This window comes from Plectropomus leopardus, chromosome 22 (assembly GCF_026936395.1).
Source record: "Plectropomus leopardus strain MGB_pleo_1.0 chromosome 22, ASM2693639v1, whole genome shotgun sequence".
In the NCBI taxonomy this organism is placed as follows: Eukaryota; Metazoa; Chordata; class Actinopteri; order Perciformes; family Serranidae; genus Plectropomus; species Plectropomus leopardus.
The window spans coordinates 19278515-19305882 of NC_142197.1; the positions used below are offsets into that span (position 1 = coordinate 19278515).

Genomic DNA, 27368 nt, shown 5'->3' on the forward strand with positions numbered 1-27368 from the left:
TCATGCTAAACAAGCTTGTGCACACAAGTACTATCTATTTACCTCTGGCGTGAATGTGTTATCTCAAATGCACTGGTCTCAATTAAAAGCTCCCAGAGTGTGGGAGTCGTTTGTTTTATTCAATTCTATATCATTAACTTCAAACATATTCATAAATGAAGTTTTTGCATGTGTAGCTCAGTTAATAAATGCATAATAAAACATGCTATGGGATTTTGTAGGAAATACTGTTCAGGAGAAAGAACTTATCTGAATGAAAATTTCCATTTGGATGAGTTGAAGTGTGCTTGATGTATCCAACAAGACACTAAAAGAGTCTTAATACCACACAGATCGCAGGGGGGGATACGGTACACGCTACCCATGTTTTATTAAAGTTTTCAAAATGTACTCATCTACTGTTTTGTTCGAGTCTGTTGTAAGTTTCACAAGAAAACACAAACTCATTTGGGAATCCTGCCAACTTTTGCCTTTTGCCAAATGTAGGCCACCACTAAATTAATTGTTTAATTAATCATTGACAAGAAAATTCAAATTTTTATGAAAAAGAGCATGCAGGTGGTGTTTGATTACAGCAGCAATGGAGCAGCTTGTCAACTGGAATAACATCATCCGTGGCCATCCAGAACCATTAGGAAGTCAAAATCCATCTGTGTCTCTCCCCTGTGAGCTGCCATGTTAAAGAATACATGTCTGCAACACAGCACGCTGCCGTGTTGAGACAGATGCTCGCATCTGATGGAGAAATGGAATCAAGTGTGAGTACACAGCCACCCTAACATGGGTACACATATGCACTTTCTTTGATTTTCTTGGTTTCCCACATATTAATATATCTGCGTCAATTAAAACATCTCTTGCCTTAAATATATTTTCTATTTTCTTTTTTTATATGTATACTTTTTCCCCACTTATTTTAGTGATCAGTTCTTTTTTGTGGTGGAATTAAAATTATATCATACATACAATAAAAACTAAATAAATACATAAAAATATAGGTGTGTCAGATCTGCAGAAATTAGCATGTTTGCTGGTTCAGATATTTCATTTTAAAGCCAAAATCTGCCAGTACCGATGTGCAGATATTACTGTGCATCTCTACTATTTGTGGAGCAGGATATATATGTGTATTGTTCGATTATTCATTGCTAGAGTCCAACTGATACTGGATTTTTGGAGCTGATGCCAATACCAATTTTGGGGAGGAAAAAAAAATCCTATATTGATATATCAGCCAATATTATATACCAGCATTGATGCAATCCAATTTTCCCTCAAATATGGTTATGAAATACTTGTGACAAAGATGTTTAATGGAGGCAATGGAAATTTTACAGTTTAACAATTCACTTTACTGTCAAAAATGACACTCAAACAGTAAATGTCTTTGGAATTTGATGCTTCTAAATTACTCTCAGCATATTTTTCTGCATTAAGTTGTGTTAAAAATAAACCTTTCAAATCTGAAAACATAAAAGCTGATATTGATATTGTGATGAGCCTATACTAACCAATATATTGGTCAGGCTTTACTCATTGCATCACACTATCGGAGCGCAGAAGGTACTCTGGGCACAGGTAAAGCAGTAGAACGTCAGGTACAGTGAAAGTCAAACTTAGTCGTTCTCATTCTGCTCAGTCTAAAGCTTTACATTCACCTACAGTAGCTGCTCCTCTTGTCCAATTTGATCTGATCAGCTCTGAGTGGATCACCAGATAAACTATCTACCTCAAAAATCATAAAGTGCTGCTAAGGAAGAAAGAACTCAAGGAGAGCTCTGCCTGTGCTGCGTTCACGGACCTTAAAAAAACTCCAAATTTAGAGGGGTGACAGAATAATACAAAGGACAAACGGGCCTTCAAAATCGATAAGCCCACCTTGGCTGTCGTCAGCTACTACCACACATAAACTCTCATTCTGTGGGAAACACTGTGATATCTTTATCTAATGGTGACCATATGCAAAAATGTCATGACCTGATATTTAATTTTGTGTATGCAAATGTTGGCTTACACACTGTTCATTGACCTGTTCTGACACTGCAACCTCATGCAAGAATGAAGCACACATGCTACAAGCAGCAAGGGAGCATATTCCTACACACACATATACACAAACACAAAGTATGTATTTATCCAGCTGCTGCCGATTGGGCAGCTTAATACCCACTCAACCTTGTAAATCAATTCATGAACAGAATTTCATTTTCATATTTCAACATTTCGATTGGGTCAGGTGCCCCAAAGCACAAGCAGTTCCCATCTCACTCACTAAACAGGTGCATAAATCATGCAGTGACCTTTTAGTGGTAGAACAAGCAGAGGACAGGCAGTGGCTTTAGTTGTCCCAGGGCGTGACTGCGTACTGCGTGTGCATATGTGCATGGCTCATGTGTGTCAACAAAGACCACAGACTGGGATTTTGACCACAGCAATTTATGTCCTTTTTATGTTGATGCTGCAAATGTTACATTCAGTGATGTGCAAAAGGTGGAATTACTTTAGGGCTTCCAAAAGTAAGACAACTTAGTTTTAAACATCCAGACTTGAATTACTTTCCTTAAGAATCTACACATGCTGGTGGTCGGGGTGGCTGGCAGTAAAATACATGCAATAATAAATGCACTACACAAATAGTTAGCAATAGCTACATTTTTGCCTTTGAGGTAAGACTCATTCCAAAAGAGGAAATTGCACACTTCTCTTATTATAAATGAAGAGTTGATTTCATTAGCAATGAAGCAAAAATTTGCTCATTTCATTACACTTAGTAGTTTTGATGCTACAGCTTTATTTGGTCTGGTGTTATAAGGGGAACTGGAAACAGCTTTCATTCCTTGGAAAGTTGCTTAGTGGTGCATAGGGCCAAGGAAGCTTTATTTCCATCATATGAAAATTACCAGAATGTTCAGCATCAAGGGGCCCATAGGGCAAACACTTTTGACCAACAAAATCTCATCAGTTTATTGTTGAGTGGATGTTGTGGATGTTTGTGCCAAATGTGATGAGATTCCCTCAAGGTGTTCTTGAGATATTACGTACATGAGAATGAGGTGGACGCAAGGTCACAGTGACCTTGAGCATTGATTAACAAAATCTAATCAGCTAGTTGTTAAGTCCCAGTGGACGTTTGTGCCAAATCTGAAGAAATTCTATCAAGGCATTCTTCAGATATCACGTTCAGACAGACATGGCCCACAGCTATCATCAGCGCAAAGGCATAAAAACATTACAATTGTGGATATTGTTTTGACTTGTTGGTTTTAAATTATTTAGGTTGTTGCTCTGCATATGTCTCTCATATGTTTCGCTTTTCTGCACATTTAATCTTTCTATTATTCTGTCTTTTGTGTGATTTTATCTTGCAATAACCTCTTAACTCTAATTTGACAACACACTAAAATCACTGTTCAGCCACAGCCAATATTTAACTTTGTCTACCCATCTGAAATGTGCAGGGCAATTAATTTCATCCAGCCCTGACGATTACAAATCCCACTTTCATCACTACATTCAATTAGGAACAGTTTTAAGCTCCATTAGGGAGCAACAGTTTGTGAATCTTCACAACTTTGGCTCTTTATTTTTATGTTAATGCACAAGTCACAAGCAAATGTGGTATTAAGCCTAGATGAGGATGTTTTTTCTTTTTAATTCTAATAATGATAACCTTGAGACACCATTAAAGGTTCTGAAAGCCCATTTTCATTGTGAGTCTCTTACAATGAGCATGACATTCTGCCAGAGTTAAAAACTTGGTTTCTGAAATTAGATTTGTATTTGTGTTTTTGTCTGTATACTTGTTGTTGGTTTTAAGTAGTTGGGACTAATGAGTAATACTGTTGCCAAGCCACTGTCAGTCCATTTTGATTAAATAAATCAGGTATACCAATAACACCTAATATTGTTGCTTATTTAGTCATGCATACTTAATTTTGTAAAAAACAAACTCAGGTCAGGGATTTTGAAAACTTTACAAATGTTTATATAATTATCCCAAAGATGCACATTTGTTTTTGTTCTAAAACTTACACTGTACTACATCTATACATATTCTTTTATGGTTATTCATAATGTTTTCCCCAAGTCTGATTCACAACTCTCTTCATTATCTGTCCAATCACTTCATCAAGGCATTTCAGAAATCAAGAGTTTAAGACAATGCATACAATCAGACTGATGTAAGCGTTCACACACAACACAGCAATGGAAATAGCTAATTCTTCCCCGCTTTTTATGTAAATACCACTAGATCCCAATCTCAAAACATCATTAATCATGTCCGTGTGCTTTGACTGTGTGTTATTTCAATTTCCTTGTGAAGGGCTCATTTGAGAAGCAAAGCTAATCAATTGTGTCTCATTATCACTGCATAGATCTATGTCTGCGACACTGTACACTCAACGCTGATATTGACAAAGGACTGATACTTTTAACAATTCAGTGCTAAGAGAGAACATCAGTCGGCTGGAATATCACAGTCCACATGTGACTTCACCGGTAAATAACACTGATGGGGTGATAGTGGAATAGATACAGCACAGTATCATGATATTTTGTTGGAAATATTGTATCAATGCACAGATGCCCAGTCTCATGTTTAATTATATAAATGATTCATTTTGCAAATATAAATTAAAATGTTGGTATCGTACTAGAATTTTAAAAAAAATCAATAGTTTTCTGAGTGCACTAGATGGATTTTGCTGCAAAAAAAAAATACTGAAGTGAGTAACTTTATCTATAAAACTCAAGCAGATGTTCAAAAAAAGGTCATAAATTGCAATATAACACAATATATGTTATATCCTGACACTCAGTTATTTAAATCACATAATATTGTACCATGACAAAATTATCAAAATACCTCTGGTGATTCTGACCCTTGAACACTAATTAAGGTTTTATCAAGCAAGAGACAATTGTAAGGGAAAACGTAGCCTCTATTTCTTTGAGCTAAATTCTAATATCAGCATGCTAACATGCTCTCGATGGCTAACGTGCTGATATTTAGCAGTTAAAGTTTTGTTTTTTTGTTTTTTTTTTAGTTTGTTAGCTATATATTGTATAAAATAATGGACCTAGCCACCATGATGTCACCTGATGATTTGCATTGTCCTGTTTAAAGCCTTGATTTGGCATTTTGGCTGTCGTCATCTTGGATTTTTAAGTCTGAATTATTAGCGAGTTCACGAGCTAATAAAGCCCCGTCAGTCTCCGGTGACTGAGAAAAAGTTGAATTTAAAAGGTGTACATATGTATTTCTCTGTCTAATAAGGAAAATAGCCGTGAGAATATTAATCTTCTTTACATTTTATGGGTTTATATTATTTATCTATTGGTCTGAAAAGTTAAAAGCAAGTAGCATATTTGACAATGGGAGTATATATCATATACCCTAGTGAAATTTCAGGAAGGTATGAAGGTATGAAATACTACACATCGCCCAAGCCTAATGTAAACAGTTGAGTTATATAAAAATTTAGTCCTGTACAGTTGTCATGGAGGGGAAAATTAGCACGTTTTTTTCATACCAGGGTATAAACATGTTTATTTTTGCTGTAAAGTTGGGCACGTTAACATGATGGCCTGTAGGTATTGGCTTGCTCTTGGTGTCAGCCTCTAGTGGCCATTGAAGGAACTGCAGTTTTGGGCGCTTTCGTGTTGACTTTATTTTTCAGCCCTGGCTATTTCTGCTTGGTTTTACCTTACATTTAATAATTATCATAATTATCATAAACACAAAGTACAGCTAAGGCAGATGGGATTTGGTCATAAACAAAAGTATTGAAGGCTGCCACATTAACATTTGATGAGTGATTAACATGCAACCTCCACACTTTTTACATACACACATTTCATTGACCTGTTTGTAATTAACTGCTACTATAATTCTAATAAAATAATAATAATAATAAAAAACATATTTTCTGATACTGTCACTGTCTCTAAGCACCCGAATACATATGTGTAGTACATAAATCATCACAGCAGCTGTTAAAACTGGCCGTTTAAATTAGTTAAGGAAATAAACAGCACATGGCACCAATACTAATGAGACTCTCACCTCTCGCTGGTGCTGGTATTTTAATTATGAATTGTTGTGCAGCATGCTTTTAATGACTCCGCTTTAATAGAAAGTGCAAATTAATTGTGTACATCTTGCTGCCATGCCACATTGAAATAGTCAAGGGAATTGGAATAATGAAGAATCAATGGAGCAACATATTGGATGTAGATGTTCATCAATACGGCTACAGCCAAGGAACAGGCTTCCTGCTTGTGGATTCATGGCATGACAAAGGAGTCAGTGGGCAGGATTTTTTTTTTTGTGCCCCCATTCGATGTGTGTGTACAGTATGTGTGTACGCCTTCTTCCAAATAATTACACCTTTAATCAGAATTTTTTTCTTTAACTTTCTCTGATGCATAATGAACAAAACCCTTTGCAAAGTTAGTGACCTATAAATGCAATCAGAGGCTTTTCAAATAGCTGCTATGCACAGTTATATTGTTTTTTAAAAAGTGTACTGTCGCTTAAAAGTCAACAGTACAGCGTCTAGACATTGCCTAAGTGAGACTCGGAAATTATTTGCATTTTCTGTCACTCTGCCCAGCAGGCGACACATTTGGGGCTTGTCTGCGAGACATGTCTACCCTGTTCCTTGGCTCCAATTGGTTTCTGTCCACTATCTCTTGTGAGGGACAGTGATCCCATATTTGAATTAATATGCAATCCACTCCGGATTGCCTTCTATGAAAATAACATGAGAGGCGAGGATGGGGAGACAGACTAATTTAAAAGCAGGCTGGGAAAAAAGCAATTGGCGACACTGATGGAGGAAGCAGGAGTTGGAGAGGAGGGTGAGGAGGAGAACAGAGGAGAAGGGGGTCCTTTGAAAAACATGCGGCTGGTGGGAGGAGATACATCTTTGTAGTGTGTATCCATATTTGAATCGTGTAAAAACAGGAAAGGTTCCTCTGCTTATCAAGGTAAGCCATCCTCCTGCACCATATTTCTCCGCTCCAACAGACTGTGAAAGATCATATGAGTGGGTGTCTGCCGCCTCTCATTTCACACCACAACCTGTGCAGTGATCAGATTTTGTGGCATTTGGAGCCAGGAAGTGGTCAAACGGTGAGACAGTAGGGAAGTCGGTAACAGTGTCGTTGGTGCTGTTTGGATATGTGATCGGACAGGCGGAAAGGGAGAAAAAAAACGTGCTTGTGTTTGTGCGTGTGAGATGAGGTGCGTGTGTTCAGGACGCGACGGCCTGTGCACTTAACTCATAGACATATTATCATGCTCCTGCTGGTGACAAGGTGTGTGTTGCCCGCAGCTACACAGCTGCAGGGGCATGTGGCATGATGGGAGCTGGCTGACAAACGGTGGGTAACCAAGCGTCAGGAGAGAAACTGCAGCAGGCAGTCATATGAGCAGGCAGGCAAAAGCCAAGGTCCAATCACACTCTAAGCAGAGGAGAAACACATACTCCCACAGCATTCTCCCATCCTTCCATTTACTAAAACCTGTCAGCACGGACAAAATAAGGCCTGCGCACTGCCCAAACCAGGAACAGGTGACAGCAGCTGTCAGCAGCTACCTAGACCAGCTCAGTAACACTGGAAACATGTTTACAGATTCAAACTTCCCAGATCAATAACTCGTAAGGGAAACATTACATAATAAACTACAACTTAATTTTCATTAAATTGAGGCGTCCTCTGAGCTGGACAAATTTTATTCCTCTGTGTGACAAGTGCACAATCAGCTGGCAATATGATGTCAGAGAATGCTGATCTCTTAGGTTGGACTGACATTAAATTTAGGTTGAAATAAAAAGCAGGTATTTTAAATGCCCGACAGCATTAAATTTTCAAGATGTTTGAACAATAAAATTATGAAGTTTTGATGAAACTGGGTTTTGTTAAGAACTTAATGCCATTACTCTATGTCAAGATGACGTTGACATGTAACCAGGATTGTACCCGACTCAGATTTATGCCAGTAGAATAGCTAGTCATTTGGCTCTTCAGTTTCCTTCGTTTTTTCAAATAAAGCAGCAGAATTCACATCAGATAGTAAACAAGCTAATAACGCCGACAACTGGTCGTAATGTGCAACCTTTTTTTGCTGATACTAGATATCAAACAAAAGCCAGAGACTGCAACATATTAAGTTGCTGTGAGCTGCAAAATTACCAATTTGAAGGTCTCTCCTCCTCTGTGCCACTGCCTAGGTGCTGGCTGCATGTTCGCAGCTCCAAAGAACAACGTGAAAGTCAAGAGCACTCACTCCACAGCAAAATCTGGAGACCAAAACATCCCTAGAAGCAGACTGCACAGCATGCTAACTAGCAAAAAAACAACTACTCTGCTTGAGGCAATCTCAGTCAACTGATGTCTGATGTCTCAGACTGATGATTTGAATCTCCAACTTTAAAGAGGCAACCCTACGCCACACCTTACAATTAAATGCTGTTGTTTTACGTCAACGAGAGTTTATCAATTTTGGTTACGTCACAACATAACTTAAAAAACAACAAAATATCAAGACAATAACAAGATATTCATGATTTTTCTGATGATGGAAATTCTCCACAATCAACTTATTGTGAGTGTTTTTTATGTGATAAAGGCGTGTTTGGTCCCATCCCTGACTACAAAACTTAGCTTGGGAAAAGTGGCTTTGGCATCATTTTGGTGAATTTTCATTGGAAAAAATAGTAACAAATAAATTCACTCATTATTAATAAATTCACTCTAATACAGTGTACTGTCACCAAATATTCATAACTTTACTTTTAGAAAATATTTTTCTATGTGCACAACATTCTGATAATTCAAAGACAGGGACTTGTAAAATGTCCAGCTGTTGTCAGTGAATTTAATTGTAACTTTATGTGAATTTAAAACAAAATTGTTTGTTTGCAAGAGAAATTTGGTAACTTTCATGAATTAGTCTATGGCACTTACACCACTGAAATAAACCACTTACTATTCATGCTGTCATGTGTTTCTAATTTATTTCTACACCATACAGGTATTAAAAAAATTGAATGTTCAGGCGTGCATGAAGCTGTGGGCAGGGAAAGAACATCAGACAGTGGAGGTTGGGAAAGGCGTAATGGCAATAACTTCAATCTACTTTCCCTCCTGCCTGACGGTAAATTTTCTTGGTGAACACGTGCTGCACGCAGAAAGCTGTCAGTCATGCTGAAGAGCCACTTTAACTTGACTGACAAGCTCTCCTTGAATCACTTTGGACATTCTGTTCAGGTGATAAGATGGCATGTGACGTCCCCCATGATAAAACGACAAGCTTTATTGGCACCACCAGGAAATAGGTGACATCACGCAAATTGCACAGTGTGAAAATGCTACACCTGGGGCGCAACTGTGTCACACTATTTTTAAACAATGAAGTGTGGATCCTAGTTGCTGCAGGAAGCTCATTTACATGATTCTATTTTTTTAAAGTATATATTAGAGCAAGTTCTACATCCACAAAAACCGCACATAAAAAAGGTTAAAGTCAGAAAACGTATTATTTTGACAAGTAGTTGTCCCGAAATAAAGGTTGTGGTTTGTATGTTTGCTGATGTGCTGGTAATCCTGTTTCATGCTCTCCTGGAGAGGAGTCGCACCACCATCCCCAGGCATGACAATCCCACCTACAGGAGCAACCTCCGCAACACCAGTATGACTGATGTGTTTACGCATTCTCTTATCATATTTACCCCTCAGTATCCTCAGTGCAGACTACTCTACATTTACAGGGAGTGATTCACAAACCGTCAAGAACAGTGGTGCATTATTTGAAAACGTGGGGGCAGCTCGACTGCTGCTGCAACATTTCTCTTCATACAGCAGCATATTGACTATAAACCTCCATCTAGGGTGTGAGGAAGTAACAGTAATCTGGTTTGAGGGATGCATGGCGCAGTTTCTGGATAGTTTCTGGATAGTCGACTTAACTTCTCTCACAGCAAATGCTCGAGATGAGGGAGAGTGGGGGGAATTCAATCACACCTACACGCTCCCATCGCGGCAAAAAAACGAGAAATAGATGGCGGCCTCATAGTCATCCCTTACCACATGATAAGTGTGACTTTTGGCGCTACTTGATAGCCCAAAAATGTACAGCGGAGAGGTCAGCCTTCAGAAAGAGACAAAATGATTTAGGAGATACTGGTGACAGTTGAGGTGACGCTCTCTCTTTTTATCTCTCTCTCTCTCTGCAGATGCATACTGCTGTACAGAGGAGGAGATGGAGGTAGGGCGAGATAAAGAAGTGGGGGGGGGGTGCTGTCTATTGATGCTGCCGCAAATTTTCCCCTGGCCAGCCCTGACAAAAATGGATGATTTTTATTAAGAGCCTTGGCTTTGTATCTTCCATCTCATATATCTTTTCTAACAGAGGAAGGCCATCTTTGTACCGGTCGTAGAAAAGGAGTGTCGCACTGCTCGCACACTCATTTTGAGGAGTTGTCCGTGTTGGGAAGTCAAATTCAGCTTTATCTCACTTTTTATGTAAGGAAACTGTTTTTGGACACATTAGCATCTAAGCCTTAGGCCTCTGAGTGGGTATGTCCTGTGGCAGTTATTCACTGACAATTTTGGGCCGGTGTTGCTAGGAGACCCGTTGCCAATCTTTGAAGTGCGCTACCAAATGGTGCATGTTATAGTCTTGTATATCCTACAAATGCTGATTTTTTTTCAACGAGCTCACATACTGTAGCATTATACACTTATATCGATAAAGGCATATCTCCCTTAACAGCACATAGGAGACTGATCATTTTTCATCAATTTTATCTACATTTCGGCTTGAAAGAGTAATGCTTATAAAGGTTATAAACCAAAATGAAAGTTGTGTCAGTTCTTCTCCAAATACTTTCTGGCATCCCGGCCCTGTCTGTGGTCCTTTGGCTTATTTGTTCTCAAAGGTGAAGCAAGTCATCGTTTTACAAATCATAAGTAAGTCTTTGCTCTCAAGTTCCAAGTCAAGACTGATAGGTCCAAGTCTTAAGTCCTTAACTTTAAGCATGGATTTGTAAACAAGTCATGACATGCACTTAGCCAAATGTATAGCCATTTCAACATCAGAGTAAAAATATATTACCTTTACAAAAATCCTAAATGCTTTTGATTTACAAATCAGTTGAATCAGACATTAAACAGATTTTTCCCTTCCAGCTCCCTAAGTTTGTGTAATGTCAAATGAAGCCCATGTGTGAACAGAGCAAGTAACTGGCCCAAAAAATTACCTTAAGCTGGTGAGTGCGCGGATGATGTCCCGGATTGCAGCAAACTGGAAGAAAACAAACATCCAAGGGTAAAGAAAAAGGTTCATTTACACAAAACAATACTGTGAATTTCTAACTGGAGAGACGATGAAACTCAGATACTTCTGTCTTGAAAAACTGAAGTCAAAATCGTCAGAATCATAAAGGAATGGCAAGAGACTCTGTTGTTCATGACCAAATTACCAACTGGCCATGGCACTGTGATATAATCCCCATCATGTCCTGCTTCCTGCACGCTTCCTGCAACCCCTCACCTGAACCGAATGGAACATCACCTGCCGGTGAGAACATAATCTCCTGAGGTGTGCTACATGTGTGAATAGGAAAACAAAGTAGAGTTGAGAGTGTTTTTGATTTTGTCAAGTCAAGTCTAAAGTCATCAAATATGTGACCTAAGTCTGACTTGAGTCCAAGTTTGTGACTCGAGTCTAAGTCATGTGTCTCAAGTAACCTCCCCTGTTTCTACTAAAGCTGTAGATCTTTTTTGAAGGCTTTAAAGGCTTATGGCATCCACTGCTTCCAGCATTAGAATGTGGATGTATTGCATCGACTATTACACCCCCCACAAACGGCACAAACTTTTCCACTTTCTTTCTCCCACCCTGGAATCTTCGCCATAGATTGTTGCACTCACAGCCTGCAACCTCTGACCCCCACTCGCCACATCTCTTCCCTCCCTGGGGAGTCTCCTGGCCCAGCTTCTCTTTGTAGTTCATGCTCCTCCACATTGCAATGACAGGCCCCATAAACCACCGTCGAACAAGATAGCCCACCGCACTGCTCACTGGAAGGCCTGTGGGATTGCCATCAGAGAGCGAACAACGAACAAGTCGAGTCTTGTGTTGATCAATAATGTACTCTCTTCGCCATCACACGATCTGTCACCTCCATTTCTAAGAAAACAACAGAATAAATAGCCGTGCCTGGATTTGTTGCTTCCAATGATGGATAATGGGTGATAGCGTCGCCTTGGCAACTGTTCTGCAGTGTACATACACCATAAGGGTCTCCAGCGCTAGCTATTCTTACTCTGAGCCTGCTCTCTATTGGCAGACTGTCACTGTAAACATCCTCCTATAGCTCAAACTGACAATAAAGTGCTTCATTCTGCAATCTTTTTAGGGTTGTGCTCAAAAGCTTTGACAAAAGCCAAGAATGGTACATTCCACTGTCAACACAAGAAATCGCATGCAAACAGGAAAAACTAAATTAATATCTGAGGCTTTGACTGGATAAATATAATAAATACTTTTCCTTCATGCAGGCTGATTTTTTGCAGCCAGTCACTGCGTGAATCATCCTGTCCCTCTGTCCACCATCTGCTAAACAGGTGACACCTGCATTCTCACGGATAAACATTTCATGTGCTTTGAGAGCAAAGTAGACATCAGAGAACCTTGCCTTGAAAAATTCATATCATTCATATTTTAAAAAAAATTGAATAACTAAAGCAGGTTACAGCATTTTGAAGCAGTATTACCCATGTTTACAGTAGAGGAAACACAATGTATTTTGTGGAAGCTCAGAGAAAGGTCATCTAAAAGCACACATCTAAAAATATTTTTTTATTATATCCCGTACGCCTGTCCTTGCCTCCTCTGTCCTTTAGTGGTGTTTACTGAGTGTAAACAACTGTGTGAATACAAAGAAAGTGCATACAAAAGACAAAATGTCAAACAGCCGTGCATCTAGAGCAAATCAAAACGGACGAGCCTAAGCAGAACATTTAGCCTCCCGTGGCTCTGTCTACCTCCGAGAAATCAGTCACAGCCAGCTACGGTAATGCTTGAGGGACTGCCTGCTGTCAGCCTGAGACGAGCACTCAGAGAGTTGCTACCACAGGTTCCATGTGTTCTGACTCGCTGTACCCAAAATGAGCTTTTAGCTGCCTGCTTGTCGGACAGACAAGAGCAGAGGAGAACACCCTGTTTAGAGCCGAAAAAAAAAATTGGGGCCCGATGAGCACGAGAGGAGAGTGCTGGAATAGAAATTAGAACAGTATCTATCCTGATACAGATGAATCTTTCAAAGGTATTGGAAAGAAAAAAATTACAGGTATCACTCTGCCCAGTACATTTCTTGCACTGAAAATAAACCCTCTGAAATCTGTCTGGTTATTTATGAAAAAGAACATTTTTTACATTTTTCTTGCACAGCAAGAGGTGTCAGCACCTTCCAAAATATCCTAAAGACCCTTTCACTGTTTGCAAACAATGATGATGTACGTTCCACCAAAGATTACCAATGCTCCCTTAACAAATTAACATAGTGACCAACTCTCAGATTCATGTGCTAATACTAGAAGACATTGGCAAGTGACCCAATATTCAGTGGCTGAAAATTTACACGTATTTGGTGGAGTGTGTACACCAGCAAAAAAATGACATGCATACAAGTCACCTGATGCTTCCAACTACGTTATATGTGATCACAAATCATCTCTAGCCAGAGACAAGGACACAAGTCCTCCGTACATGAGGCTTGTGTTACAATATACACACCAGAGAACTACTTCCTGACAGGAAATTGAGCATGCATTTTGTGTTTTTTGGCTTGCTAGCTAGCAAAGTTTAGAGCTCGATGATACAGTCATAATGCAAAAGTGAGTTCTGCTTCTGTAACATGATTGTTGTCAGTCCAGTGGTATTTAACACAGTAATAGCTGGAAGTCATAGACACTGCCGTTGTTTTGGTCTAACAAATGGCTGTGTTAACTGGTGACTTGAAATGGCTGGCGCAGATTTTTTAAAAAATTAATATGTATTCACAAACTTTTTTTTAATCACTTTTTTATTTGACAGTAAATGGGGAATGATAAAGAGTGGGGATGACATGCAGCAAAGGGCCGCTGGTCGGACTCAAACCTGGGGCCGCTGCAACAAGGACACATAGCCTCTGACTACGGGGCGTGCGCTCTACCAACTGAGCTACCCAGCGCCCCAGTTTTTATTTGAAATTGATTGAACTAAAATCGAAGGCTGTTAACCTAAACGTTCTGTTCCAGCTTCCATCACTACAAACAGCCAAGATGCTGAGTCACCAGTTAACACGGTAACTTGCAACATAGACTTGCTGAAACAGTCTCAATCCTGTCCACTGTCGGAACATCAATTCTCAGAATTGAACACGCAACAATCAGATATTTTTATAGCAAGTAACAGTTTTAATTCAATGCTTGCTAACTTTTTTGAATGGCTGGTTCTCCTCCATGCCTATTTTTAAGGACACTCTCTTGGCTACACATCAGTGGAGCTGCCCTGCTGGAAATCCAGACTGGCGTTGCTGCTTTTTATGTGTGATTTGGTACAGCTAGTGCTTGTTAATATGTGGTGTGTTACAGATCATCTTAAGGGGCAAGAATGTCTAAATTGAATTTTATGACTATAACTGTTGAGACATTTCTCTGAAAACAATAAATGTCAACCTGTTGTTGGCGATAGAAAAAAAGTCATGGTGATAACCAGAGTCAGGGGATTCATCCTCCGTAAACCATGACTGTATGTATAAAATTTAAACTCTGCTATATTTGCCTTTGCTTCTGTAAGAAGTCTGTCTTTATTTCCATGACCACAAGGTGTTGCATACAAGAAAGTTCTTTTCTTTTTTCATCTGTAGCTGCAAATACGTAAACTAAATCTGAGTCTTAGTCTTTTAGTACTCTTACAGACATCTGTGCTCTGAGGATGCCTTTGTTGTTTTTCTCCCACAGCATCTGGCTTGTCAGCATGGGTGCAATGTAATTTTATCATGGTGAAGATAAGCTTGTACAGCACTGCTGTCACCACTGCCATACAGAACTCCCTGAGAAAACAGGAACCTTGGTGATACTGCTGGAAAGTTGCAGTCCTTTCAGCTATACACTAAAATGTTCTTTACTTTACCTGGCATCAAAGTACCATCCTAATATTTTTCTATAATCAATAGTATGATATCACTAGGCAACTTTAAAGCAATATTCTACACCATCCACAGTAACAAGACTAAGTATAAAGTAGGAAAAACTCAGGCTATTTGACAGAAGGCAATATTGGCTTTGTACATTTCGACAAACTACAAAGACTTCACATTTATAAGCCTTATATGCATCGTATCAACATACACAAAGTGACGTGGTATATAGGTTGATGTCGTCACACCGTCGTCATTACTTTCATAGACACAAGGAAAAAAAGACAATGAGCAACCTGGCAAGAAATGTTCTGCAAACTGAAATAAATAAATGGATTTTAACCATTATTTTAAAAAATAAGCTAGGGGAAATTAAAGTCATTAAACTATATTTATCATTATCAGAATTTTATTTTGTTTTATTTATTATGTATGTATGTATGTGTGTATATATATATATATATATATATATATATATATATATATATATATATATATATATAAATTTTTTAATGCTAATTTTAAGGTAGTTTTAGTTTTTTTCCGTGGTTTGCATAAATGTATAATGCCAACATTTAATCTGGCAATTGGGCTGGTAAAAGCAATACATTTTGTAGACTTACGAGCTAAACCACACAATCAGAACTTATGGAGTAAATTCAGAAAAGAAGTTCTACTCAGAATCGCTTAAGGGGATTAAACTATATTAAACAACATTTACAAAAAAAACATGCATGTACGTTGAAACAAGACGTTCTCAGAGTGACTCAAAATTATTTAATTATTGCATATCCTTTGTATGTACTGTTCAAACAGCTGCACTGAATTCACACAAGCTTAAGACAATGTATTCCCCGACAATTCCATTATTTTAATCAGGACCTCTTCAAATTAATTAGCAAAGATTAAAAACAATGAAGGCAGAAGCGGGGACTGGAGCCCCTGTTGTTTTTAATAAAGCCAAGTTGTACAGAATTCATTCTAATGAAGGCAAAGGAACCGGCGTCTGTTCTCTTTGTGATGTGCATGAAAATAGCTTGCATACTTCCACTAACAAAAGTCTGGCGTTTAATTAATGACACACACACAAAAAAGTACTCAAATTTTTTTTCTTCCCTTTCATGACAGTTGAAACGGATTATAAAAGTATTGGTAATGAGCTCTAAATGGCCAAAAAGGCCATTTGGAGTTGAAGAAAAAAAAAAGTCACTGACACGGTCAGTCATTGCCGCCAGGTAAAAGCCTCCAGGACCAATTACTGAGCCGGTCACCTCACAGCAAGACACACGCAGGAAGATGGTCACACAAGAGTATGAGCCCTGCTAGTAGCTTAAGGGGGAGTTTTTTTTGAGCCGCTGTGTGGCCAAAGCGCCAGAAGCACTGTTTCTGCAGGGCAGTAATGTGCTGCGCTCAGATCTGGTTTGAACAGGCATTAAGGAGCCAAATGGCCACCCAAAATATCTTCAAAACTCCCAACAAGAGTAGGCTGGAGATGATAAGGAGGCTCTGGGTTTCAGCGTAGAGAGAATATTTATGCTCCCCTAATTGGGCTGCGGTGGTTGAATTCACATAGTGGGGATTGTCTTTAATTTCATCTCTTCCTGCGTTACAGCTCGAACACTGTTTAGCTAACAATTCCTTCTTAATGGTGCATGTGTGACCCCCCCCCTCCTTCCCTATTCTTTCTGCTCAAGGACAGCAGGGAATAAGATAAAGCGGGGCACAAAAAAAGGACAGAAACAATGATGGCTTGAAAACCAGAGGGTAGGGCGGGGGCTCAGAGGAAATAATGAAAAATGTAGAGAGTTAATAGAGGTTGAGAGGAGGGATTAGGAAAGAACAGAAGAGAACAAATGAATTCCACACTGTCCATTATACCAGACGCTATGTGGTGTAGTGCCACAAGCCAAATGCCCTATTTATTCCAGGCATAATTACACGGCAATGAGGCCCTGCTGATGCCCAATGTGAGGTTAAGTCGATAGGTGACCCAGATTTAAAGCAGCCGTGTCCTGTAATGGCATCTACAGTCAAAGAGCCTTGCCTGGATTCCAATAACCCATCTCATCTGTCATAATAAAAATTTAGCTTGCAATTTGTGCTGCCCACTCTGTCCCTCGCTCCCCGCCTCTCGTGTTCCCTCTCCTCACCCTCTCTCTCTCTCTCTGACTCTCACTTTGTCCCCTACACACTTGTGCGGACACACATATGCAGAGTGGCTCGGTGGTAATACTTTATGTCACTGGGCTCATATCGATTCCGGAACAGTATCCACCGATTTAATTACCCATGCTGCATATAAAATACCCCACCAGCCAATCATTATGCCCGAAGCAGCATGAGCCAGTGAGGCTTGAGGTATCTTGCCTAACAATCCTGTTAAAGCATAAAGCTTTTAGTGCTTTTGACCACTCTCCAGAACCATTGAATCCTTGACCTCAGCTTTTTTTCTACACTCGCTGTCCATTCCTGCTTTTCCCTGCCAGCTCCTCTATGCTCAAACCCAACTTGTTTTTTTCCACTTATTGAGTTTTTGTATGTTACCATAACATTTAAGTATATTTTGATATATAAAAATGTTTTGGGGAAACCTACAAGTTATACTCCACTGATTCAACACATAATCACACATTTCCATGTGTCTGTTTGCAGATTAGAATTTGAATAATGGTGTGATTTTATGGTAAATAAATATTAGGGGTCGACAGATTATCGGCTTGGTCAATTATCGGGGCAGATATTTGGCATTTTGCCACTTACCTGTATCTGCATTTTATTTTTATGAATTGCCAGGTGTCAGCATGGACCTTTTACTTGGTAAAACCTCAAGGAGCTATTTCTATTTATTCATTTTTTTAATTTAAATTTCCAATGAACTATATAAAATTAAGATGCAGGGAACTTGCTGCATATAATGCTGAAAGTCTCAGTTTTGATTAAAATATTTGCTTTAGGCATTTAGACAAAGTTTTGTGTTGGAGTTTGTTATATTCCAAATTCTAAATTTCAACAGAAATCTTTTCATTTTTATTATAAATGCATATCAGTTCCAAATATTTGTTATCAATCTCATTAAGTACTAACAATCGTATCAGTGTCGGCCCTGAAAAACCAATATCAGTGAACTCCTACCAAATATCACTTCTATCAAACTTTTACCTGCATTTTCCATTATCACATCGACCCTCATAGAAAAATTAGATTGTGAGATTCTGTGCCTTGCACTGAAAAGTTGACAATATTTTGCTTTTAACATGATTAAAAAAAAATGCTAGAAAAATATAATACATGGCGTAAAAGAGCAGCACAAGTTTAGGTAGAGCCTTTGTTAGAACTTTGATTGCGAACATTCCTTTTTCAATCTGTCTCTTGTGACTCTCTCAACTCAATGAGAGAGCAATGCTAAATCACTGGAGTGGCCCTATAAACTTAGTTTTGAACTACACAAAAGTCTACAAAAAGCCCTCAAAATTTTCTTATTAAAGAGCTGGATCCCTGGAGTGATAGCAGCCACAGAAACTTCCAAAATTACCGCTGCTGTCCTTCAGCATGTTTCTTTTAAAGTTTTGGATATTTTAGAACTTTAAAAATAGAATATGAGGTATCACTTGAATTCAGGAATAGCTGAAGCTGCCAAACGTTGATCTAAGTATTGAGTTATTTCTGTCATTTGACTTGATTTTTAAGTTCAATTTTAGAGACCCGATCAAACTGCATTATGTCTATCATTTGTCCCAGCTGTCATCTGCATTGTGGGTCAAAAGACAGATATAAAGACCAAAGAACGCAGTTCAGGGTAAACAGCAGTGGGTAATTATGTAAGAAAAGAGCTCTGGGCAACCGTCTACTCTGACCGACAGCATTCAGTACAAGGAAGTTTAGGGAATAATTTTGTATGCAAATATCACTCACATTACCTGAAATGCAGCAAACAACCCAATTTATTTGTTTCTAGCATATTTTCCTGACACTGACTTCATCCCTGAGGTGATGGCAATGCAATCCAGCATCATGTCTGAGATGAAAGACAAAGGAAAGTGACATTTGTGTTAGTGATTTTCATTTCTGTGTAATGAGTTGACCCCTCTGTCTCCATCTGAATATAATGTGAAGGCTGTCTCTCCAGGGCCACAGAAAGTGAAAGAAACCAATGTGCATTTCATTTTTGTCATTTTGCACCAGGTTGAACCTGTCATATTTTCCAATATAAAACTCGATGCAGTCAGTGTCTTTTGGTTGTGATAATGTAATTGGAAAAACAAGTTATACAATGTAGTACCTCCAATTAGTGATTGTGTCATGATTACATTGATTTATCATTCGAACATACACAAATTAGGTCTCTGAGAGGGTTGAGACTCATTTCAGAGAAGTTCCACCTGACTCACCTCATACGAAACAATTGTATTCCCTGAGATGTTGCCAGCGCATTTTGTAATTGAAGTGCTCAAGCTACTGCAACAAATGACATTAAGAATAATCACTTAATTTAGCTTCTAATGCAGACTTTCTTCAGGTACCTATAACAATTCCCACATGCTGTTTATCCAGTTCTGTAAAGGAACATGTTGGGTAATAAACTTACTGTATTCACCACTGTTTAAATTAACTAGATTATTAAAAATGTTAAAGGGGCGCTGTACGAATTAGAGTATATGTATGAGTATATGTGAGTTGTTTGGACACAGTTCTCAACATGGAGGTAAGCTAGGCTGGTGGCTAGCAGCTAACAGAGCTTACTCCAAAAACAGCGCTAAACAAATGCAACAGTGCTGACACAGCTAATATTGTTGAACGTCACATACCGAACCTTTGATGCTCAGTATTTTTTAGTTAAGATGAATACATTTCTTGTAATTTCCTTTGTCAGAGAAGGCACTTATCCAGCCTTATAGAGATTCATGGCTATTGTACAGATTACAAGAAGATAATTGAACAAGGTAAAACCTGTAATAATTAGTATTTGTATATAACAGGGTTTCCCCTATAATTGTACAGGCATGGGGAGCTGCCAGGCCACATAAACTACTGCCAGGCCCCTCCAAAAAATGCCGAATAGTTGCTTGATACCCTCCCGGATCCATCACTTTCATATATATTCACAATCTGTGTATGATTTTGTCATATGGATTGTCTGTTTTGGCCTATTCTTCATACATCTACTGCACACTTGTCTGTCGCGGGAGATTGTAAAGACCCCCAAGGTGATTTGTAATAGTCTGCTATATAAAATGAAGGAAAATTGACTTGACTTGAAAAGGGTATTAAGTGGCACACAAAGTTAGTGCCTAGCTGGTGAATAACAAAGGTGCATTTAGACACAAAAGAGCCAAAGTTTCCTATCAAGAGTTAATAAAGACTGGAGCAGAGCTAAAAGAAGAGATGAGTGAAAATAAGACTTAAATTCACCAGGTGGCCTGACACGTGAAATGAATGCTAATGCTGCTCTGTAACTGCTGGATGTGTAAATAAGCAACTATTTGCAAGTTCCCCATATCCACTTAAACTGTGATATTGTTATGTTTACAGCTTGTTTCCAGTGCTCCCAAGCGGGCAAAAGAAAATCAGTGAGGTTTAATGCTGCTGTTAAATGGTCAGCATCCAAGGGCATTATTTTCAATGCAGAGCCACGCTACACGCTGGTCCTGTAATGTGTAGTAGTGTAATGTGCTAATATTGCAATATAGAGGTAGCCCACAGTAGCACATTTATTGCCATTTAACATCTGAAACCTTCATCTAAGTCAGGCTGAGATGCAAAGTCATCACTGGCTAATGGTGCAAATGGTGAGAAAGCCCATTGTGATCCACTGAGGAATGTGGACAGTGAGTCTTAGCCAAGCTGTGTTTGCGAAATCATCCACATCCATCTCTCCTAAAACTCTACAGTATGTGTAAGGATTGCAGCGGAGAGAGAGAAAATGAGGAGTGCAGCCATTAAAACAAAGGAGGTCTGGGATTTTGTCCAATTAACATTTAACCTGGATACGATCAACTGGAGGTGGAGAAAGAGGGAGGAGGAATGTGAAGTGAATTACCCTCATTCTGGATGCCAACCTTCAGAGGCTGCTATTTTCTATTAAGGATGCCAACTTGATTGTATTTAAGGGAGAAAATGTGCCCAATACAACATTTTGGCGTGCAAGTAAATACTGGAGTCTATATGTGTAAGCCCCATGTGTACATAAATAGATCTATATAAATATTTTTTCCAACATCAGGTAAGTTTTTTCGCCTGTGGTTTAAGCAAGCAAAATCCAGCTGCATGAATATACCCCAGACTTAAGAATGGATGTCAACAACACAGAGAGACACTTACCTGACAATCAAAAGTGAAGTATAATTTATATCCCTCTGCTTCTGTCTCAGCAGTTAGCCAGCTCTGTCAGTGCCATGCAGTGCAGGAGAAGTCATTGTTTGTGCCCATTATAAAAGTTCAGGCCCTCACTAAAGGAGCCAGGGAAATAAGGCTCCTCAAGTTTGACAGCAAATCTTTACTAAAAGCATATAATAGGAAACTTTTTTTCCCTGCACAAATGCCAACAATATGCCTCATGCATGAGTAATGGAGGCAGGTTGCACGGCCCGTGCCACTCTACGCTTTGATCAAATAAATATTAAAAGCAGTTGCCAAAGTAACAGAATACTTAATTGCTGAGTGGTGAATGATAAATAGGGCAGTGTGTTCTCCTAAAAACACAGGTTAATTGGCCTGTCAGACCCTGGAGTTGACTTTGCTCTGAAGCAAAGTTTCTGCTGAGTAATAGGACAAACAGGAAACATTCATTTTATTCCCAATGAATTTTTTAACCTTTAAAACTGTAATGACAATCACAAAAGAAATATGTACATTAGCATGAGAGATGTCAATAGTTAAGCGCAAAGGACATTTTGAATGGTTTCACATGTCTATGGGTTAGTTTTTCTGCTCTTCAGTTTACTGCACTGTGCACAATCAGAGGAGAGCAGAGCAACCATGGCTATCGTTAGCTGACCAGTGGAGACCAGAGGGTAGGTAATATGTTTTTGCATGTTAACACAGAGAGCTACTCTGTTATTAAATATGGAACTAACCATTTGGTAATGTTAGCCTTGTGTTGCTTAAAGTTAGCCCTGTCACCGTGTGTGTGACTTTATCCTAGGAAGAGAGCCCCAGTCTGACAGCAGTAGTCTCATGATAAACAAAAAAGAGAGGGGGGCTGGGCGAATCAATTAGCTACATGTAGTTTTAAAACAAAATGAGATTTTAGCAGTTTTAAATAGTCAAACTGTAGTAAAACTGCAGAGATTGGACAAAATCTCAAGGTTGTGCAGAATTCACAAGGATTGGCTGTATTTGCACTAATAGTTGTGATCGCAAAATCCTGGAGGGACTAAGTCGCATTTTTACATAATTTTGAGTTATTAGTTTTTCTTTCTTTCTTTCTTTTTCTGGAAAATTAACCAATAAGTCACTGGTAACTTGGTGTTGGGCTTTGGAAAGCAACATTCACCAAAACTGACATTCCTAATGAGCATTGTTCTTTTTTTAAAACTTCAGATCTAAAAAAAAACAAAAAAAAAACACACACACACACCTGCAGCGAATTGTTCTTGACAAAGCAAGGTGTTTCACCTCGCTCATCCTTGTCTGCCTGTTCAGCATGTGAGGGGGGGCGACAATAAATCAAATTCCCCCACTCCTGCTGTAGTGCTCCACAGGTCCAGGAGGACAGTGTCCACTTCCTTACATTAATCTTTTAATGGACTCTCCTTCCTTCTCTTTGGCAGCTGCACTTCCCCCGACAGGTCAGCAACGATTGCCGGGGTCATTAGTCCTCTGATAGGCTGAACGATAAGATCAGCAACAATGGGGACAAGGTGTGGAAGAGACAGCGCTGAGCTAGCTACACAGCTCTGGGTTAAAGAGGAGAGTCGTCTTCGCAAGGTCGTCCTGAGAGAGAGAGAGAGAGACAGCTGGAGTCGATTTAGCGCTGAGGAGCAGTGTTCGGGATGGTGTTGCAATGCTGCTGATACTTTGCTGCAGATACAGACTGTATTCCTAACAAGCAGTAGCATTAATATTGTGTCTTTAGTAATAAATGTATTAAATTGGACAGTTCTTGGGCTTATTCACAGAGAACTTTGTTTAACCGTACCGACCTTAAGTCCCTTAAAATATTAAAGTTTTGAAAATACTTGAGTAGACTTGATGCCTTTTAGTGTGCTGGAGAATACTTAATCTCTGGACAAACTTCTCAAATGTGTTTTGTACGGCTCTAGCCCGCAGATCAAGGTCGACTTTGAATTGTACGACTGAGTCCTCTGGTTCAGATCACAGCAGATAAGGCTGGAAAAAGCCTGATTTTTTCTCTTAATGAGCCCAGAGGAGAGTATTTCATAAAACAAAAGGATGAGATAAGAGGGAGGATGTTTGTTCTCCAGGAAAAGCTTTTGGCCCAGCCTCTGATGCAGTTTTCACAGCCAGCCGCATCCCAGTTAAAATTAACTGCAGACAAAAACAGTTCAATCCATATTGTCCAAGGGGAACAAATGGGCCGGAGTTGATGGGTTGATAGTGGGTAAATGTATTCCTTAATCTACACTGGGGTGTAAGGGTAACTGGGTAAATGTGGCCCACTACTCACAACAAGTCCCTTGAGAGATTACACCAATTGCCATTTCAGAAATGAATTCAGTGACCTACAGTAATGTGGATTTCATTTGCACACCATTTGCCGCCAGACAATTGTGTATGTGTATTATGAATGTTATGCATTTCCTTCTATTGCCAGAATAGCAGTAGAAATGTAAGTATGAAAAACAGCTAAAACAGACACATGACAGCCAAACTGTGTGTCAGCATGATTTGTGACTCCCTGAAGGCCCTGAGGTCAGGGGCTGTCACAGAAGTACATGCTAAAGTGCTACAAGCTTTAAAAATTGCTTTTTCTTCACAGAGACTTCAAACCAATATCGGAGTAGTGGTGGAAAGCAATTAAGCACATTTAGTTAAGTACTGCACTTAAAGGAAAATGTTTGTATTTTTCAACCTGGACCCTATGTCCCCATGTTTTTGGGCTTATGTAACTAAAGGTGACAACAATGTTTGACTTGTAACCAACAGAACCACGACACTAAACCCTGAACAAGTTCTCTCCTTTTTTATATCAATGTTGGATATCATGTTGGCCATGGAAATTTGATATGTATAGATGTTTTCACTTTGCAGTGATGAAATTGGAGTGTCGATCATTAAATTCATAGATCAATCCTGATCGATTTATTGTTACACCCCTAAATGTTATGAGCTTTAGTTATTCTGTTGAATAACTTCACATAATAGCCTAATTTGGCTGGTGGAAGGAAAGGTTCATCTTCACAACTCTTTGTGTCTCTTCTATGATTTAGTAAAAATATGAGGCCATGACTTTTCTCTGCTATTGCGTCTGAAATATGTTTAAAGAAAACTCTTTTAAAACCTCCCATTTCATTTCCACCAACACAGCTTTTATTTATACTCGGTTGCGACTTGATTGATGAGTTAACACTGATTAAAAAACCTAAATTGAAAGCAGTATGTTTGCCGCCAACTCCTGACTGTATCTAATCAAGAATGTGCAGAATTAACTTTGTTATTTCTTGCTTCCAAATTGGTAGAGAAGCAGCATGTAACCTAAACAATCCATGTGTTTTTACGAGCGATAACATTTATGAAGATAGATCAAGACGAATCCTACGATGTGCTTCCGTTTCCTGAGTAATTATATTCTAGCTGCTAATCAAATTATGTTATGGTTTGCATAACAGCAACCCCACAAAACACACGCTCACACAAAACGCAACACGCGAGTCAAAATTAGTAAGCGGCGTGGGCTGTTGAACCTTCACTTAGTGCAACAGCATTCTCTCATGTTATTATTTTAGAAGACACAAAACACTTGGACTGATTAGTTCTGGGAATAAATGATCTCTAATTAGGCTAAGTGCTTCAGAGGGAATATTTTAGAGGAAGAGGAGCCCTGAATGGCTGCACACAAAAACAGCAGCTAAAACACAGAAGTATGTCTCTGTTTCCTCTGATAGTGAGAGAAGGAGAGACGAAGACAGACAAAGGGAGGCTGTGTGGGTGATGTGGTTTGTGTAGTATTCAGATTAGCAGTGCTGCTTCCTCTTGTAGTTTAATTAATAAACCATGAACTCTCGTACTTAAAAAACTAATTCTCAAAGTCTGTGATCAATGAGGGGAAAACGTTTGAAAATTGGAACATCAGAAAGTATGTAATCTGACGTCAGTAAACTGCATCCAGATCATGTTTGCAAGAATATTAAATAGATATGAGGCAAATGATGTCCCACTAGGGAGAGCAGCTTTCACCGAATGGAGTGATTACTCGTTTCTGTTTATGAGACAAATTGAGTTTCATTCATGGAATAATTATCTCTGATGTAATCATGGTAATCAATGCCTGGGATTAATATAACTCAAGAGTGATATAACATATAGGTTATTGAGTTTATTACAGCTTTTACACTGACTGCATGTTAGCTGAGTGAAAAGCCCCCTGAACACTGAAAGTGATGTGTTGAACAGTTAAGAACACTGCTGTTGATGTACTGTTCTTTTTGCGTCTTTTAACTTTTTTTGGTAGTACATCGCCACATTTACTGTAGGGTTGAGTCTGAGCCACTCTCAGCTTCCCTCTGTACTCAGCTATTTCCTTTAAACAAGATCTAATAAATCAGCAGCACACTACCTCCCAAGCACCAAATGGCAGACAATGCATTTCGACTGCATAGTACGTCCTGCCTTTACTCAACTAGTCTCGCTCATTTTAGGACTCTCCATCAGCAAAAGCTGAGGATAGTACCTGGTTATAGTATCAACTTAGTTGAGGAGCCGACAGAAGAACGTGGAGTTAAAACTGCAGACTACTAATTGGTGAGAGACAATCGTCAACTGCGCACCATTGCGCAACATCCTGCACAGACCAGCCATTTTTAAATAGCCAAGGGGTGTACAGAAGAATGATAGAGCGCTTCGTCACACGGTCCAACAACAATCACAGTCAGCTCAATGTAAGCAAAATCAATGAGCTTGTGGTGGACAACTAGAGGGACAAGATAGGACAAAAAAAGTTGCAGCAATGACAGAAGACAAAGCTTATATGGAATATGGCTAAATATGGATGTTGCTGCAAGAAGAAGCAGAACAAATGGATGCTTCACGCAAATCTTCAACCCAGCAGTACAGAAGATCTATGCAATCACAACAGTTTTAAGATGGACAAGATTAGTGTCCCCAGTTAAGTATCTGACCAAATATCTCCCCCTCTATTTCTGAGTTATCATTAGGACTGGGTATTGCTAAAAAAAATAATATACTAGTACCTTTAAAAAGATACCAACACTGATAGAGTACTTCATTTAATACCCGTAATTTGAAAGAAGTAGCATGTATACTTTAAAACTTCAAGTAATTGGGCTTTTATTTGCTTTAGTCACGACAGACGGACAGACAGACAGACAGAGACAGAGAGCATTACAGCACTCGTTTAACGGCAGCAGGGGATTACGGCACCCCGTATAACGACACAACACCTCTCTTTATCCTCTTCAAACAACCCGGCTGGCTAAAAACATTGTTGGACATTGATATTTTGTTGAATTCATCTTGCGACGTCTGGTGACCAGAGAAACTGAAGCTGTTGCTGCAGTCCATCCACACCGCACACATACAGTCACCAACGGTTAGCATCACACTGCTTTTCAGCAAGAAGTTTAACGATGGAGTCCAGCCATTTAAGTGTTGTTGTGAATTTGTGGACTGTTTAATGGCATGGTGTTGGATGTTAGCTGCAGCTGTGTAGCTAATGTTTACCGGGCAGACATTCAATCAGCATTCTCCGGGAGGATAGTGGCTCTGGAGATGACTGTAACAGAGAGTCTGCTGGTCCAGCTAGGAGATCGGTTGAATTCAGGTATTGTTTGACTGGAGACGTTTTAATATCATTGGCACCGAGCTGTTTCGGTTCACACCTTCAAAGGTAGAGAGAACCAATAAGCAGCCCTAGTTGTATTGAATAATGGCCAGAAAAGTGTTGCAAAACATTATGTTCTCAAAGTGAAGTTGATCATTGACCTTTTGGATATAAGATGTCATAATTTCACAATTTAAGCCTTTCAGACATTT

At 39.2% G+C, this 27368-nt stretch overlaps 1 long non-coding RNA gene across 1 annotated transcript in view; it reads right to left on the reverse strand.

The window, feature by feature from the left end:
* Nucleotides 1–27368, reverse strand: part of LOC148185903 (uncharacterized) — a 105993-nt gene that overhangs the window by 6148 nt on the left and 72477 nt on the right. Inside the window, exon 3 of the long non-coding RNA XR_015775563.1 lies at nt 11271–11314. This is a non-coding gene — a long non-coding RNA (uncharacterized LOC148185903). The remainder of the gene's footprint in view (nt 1–11270; nt 11315–27368) is intronic.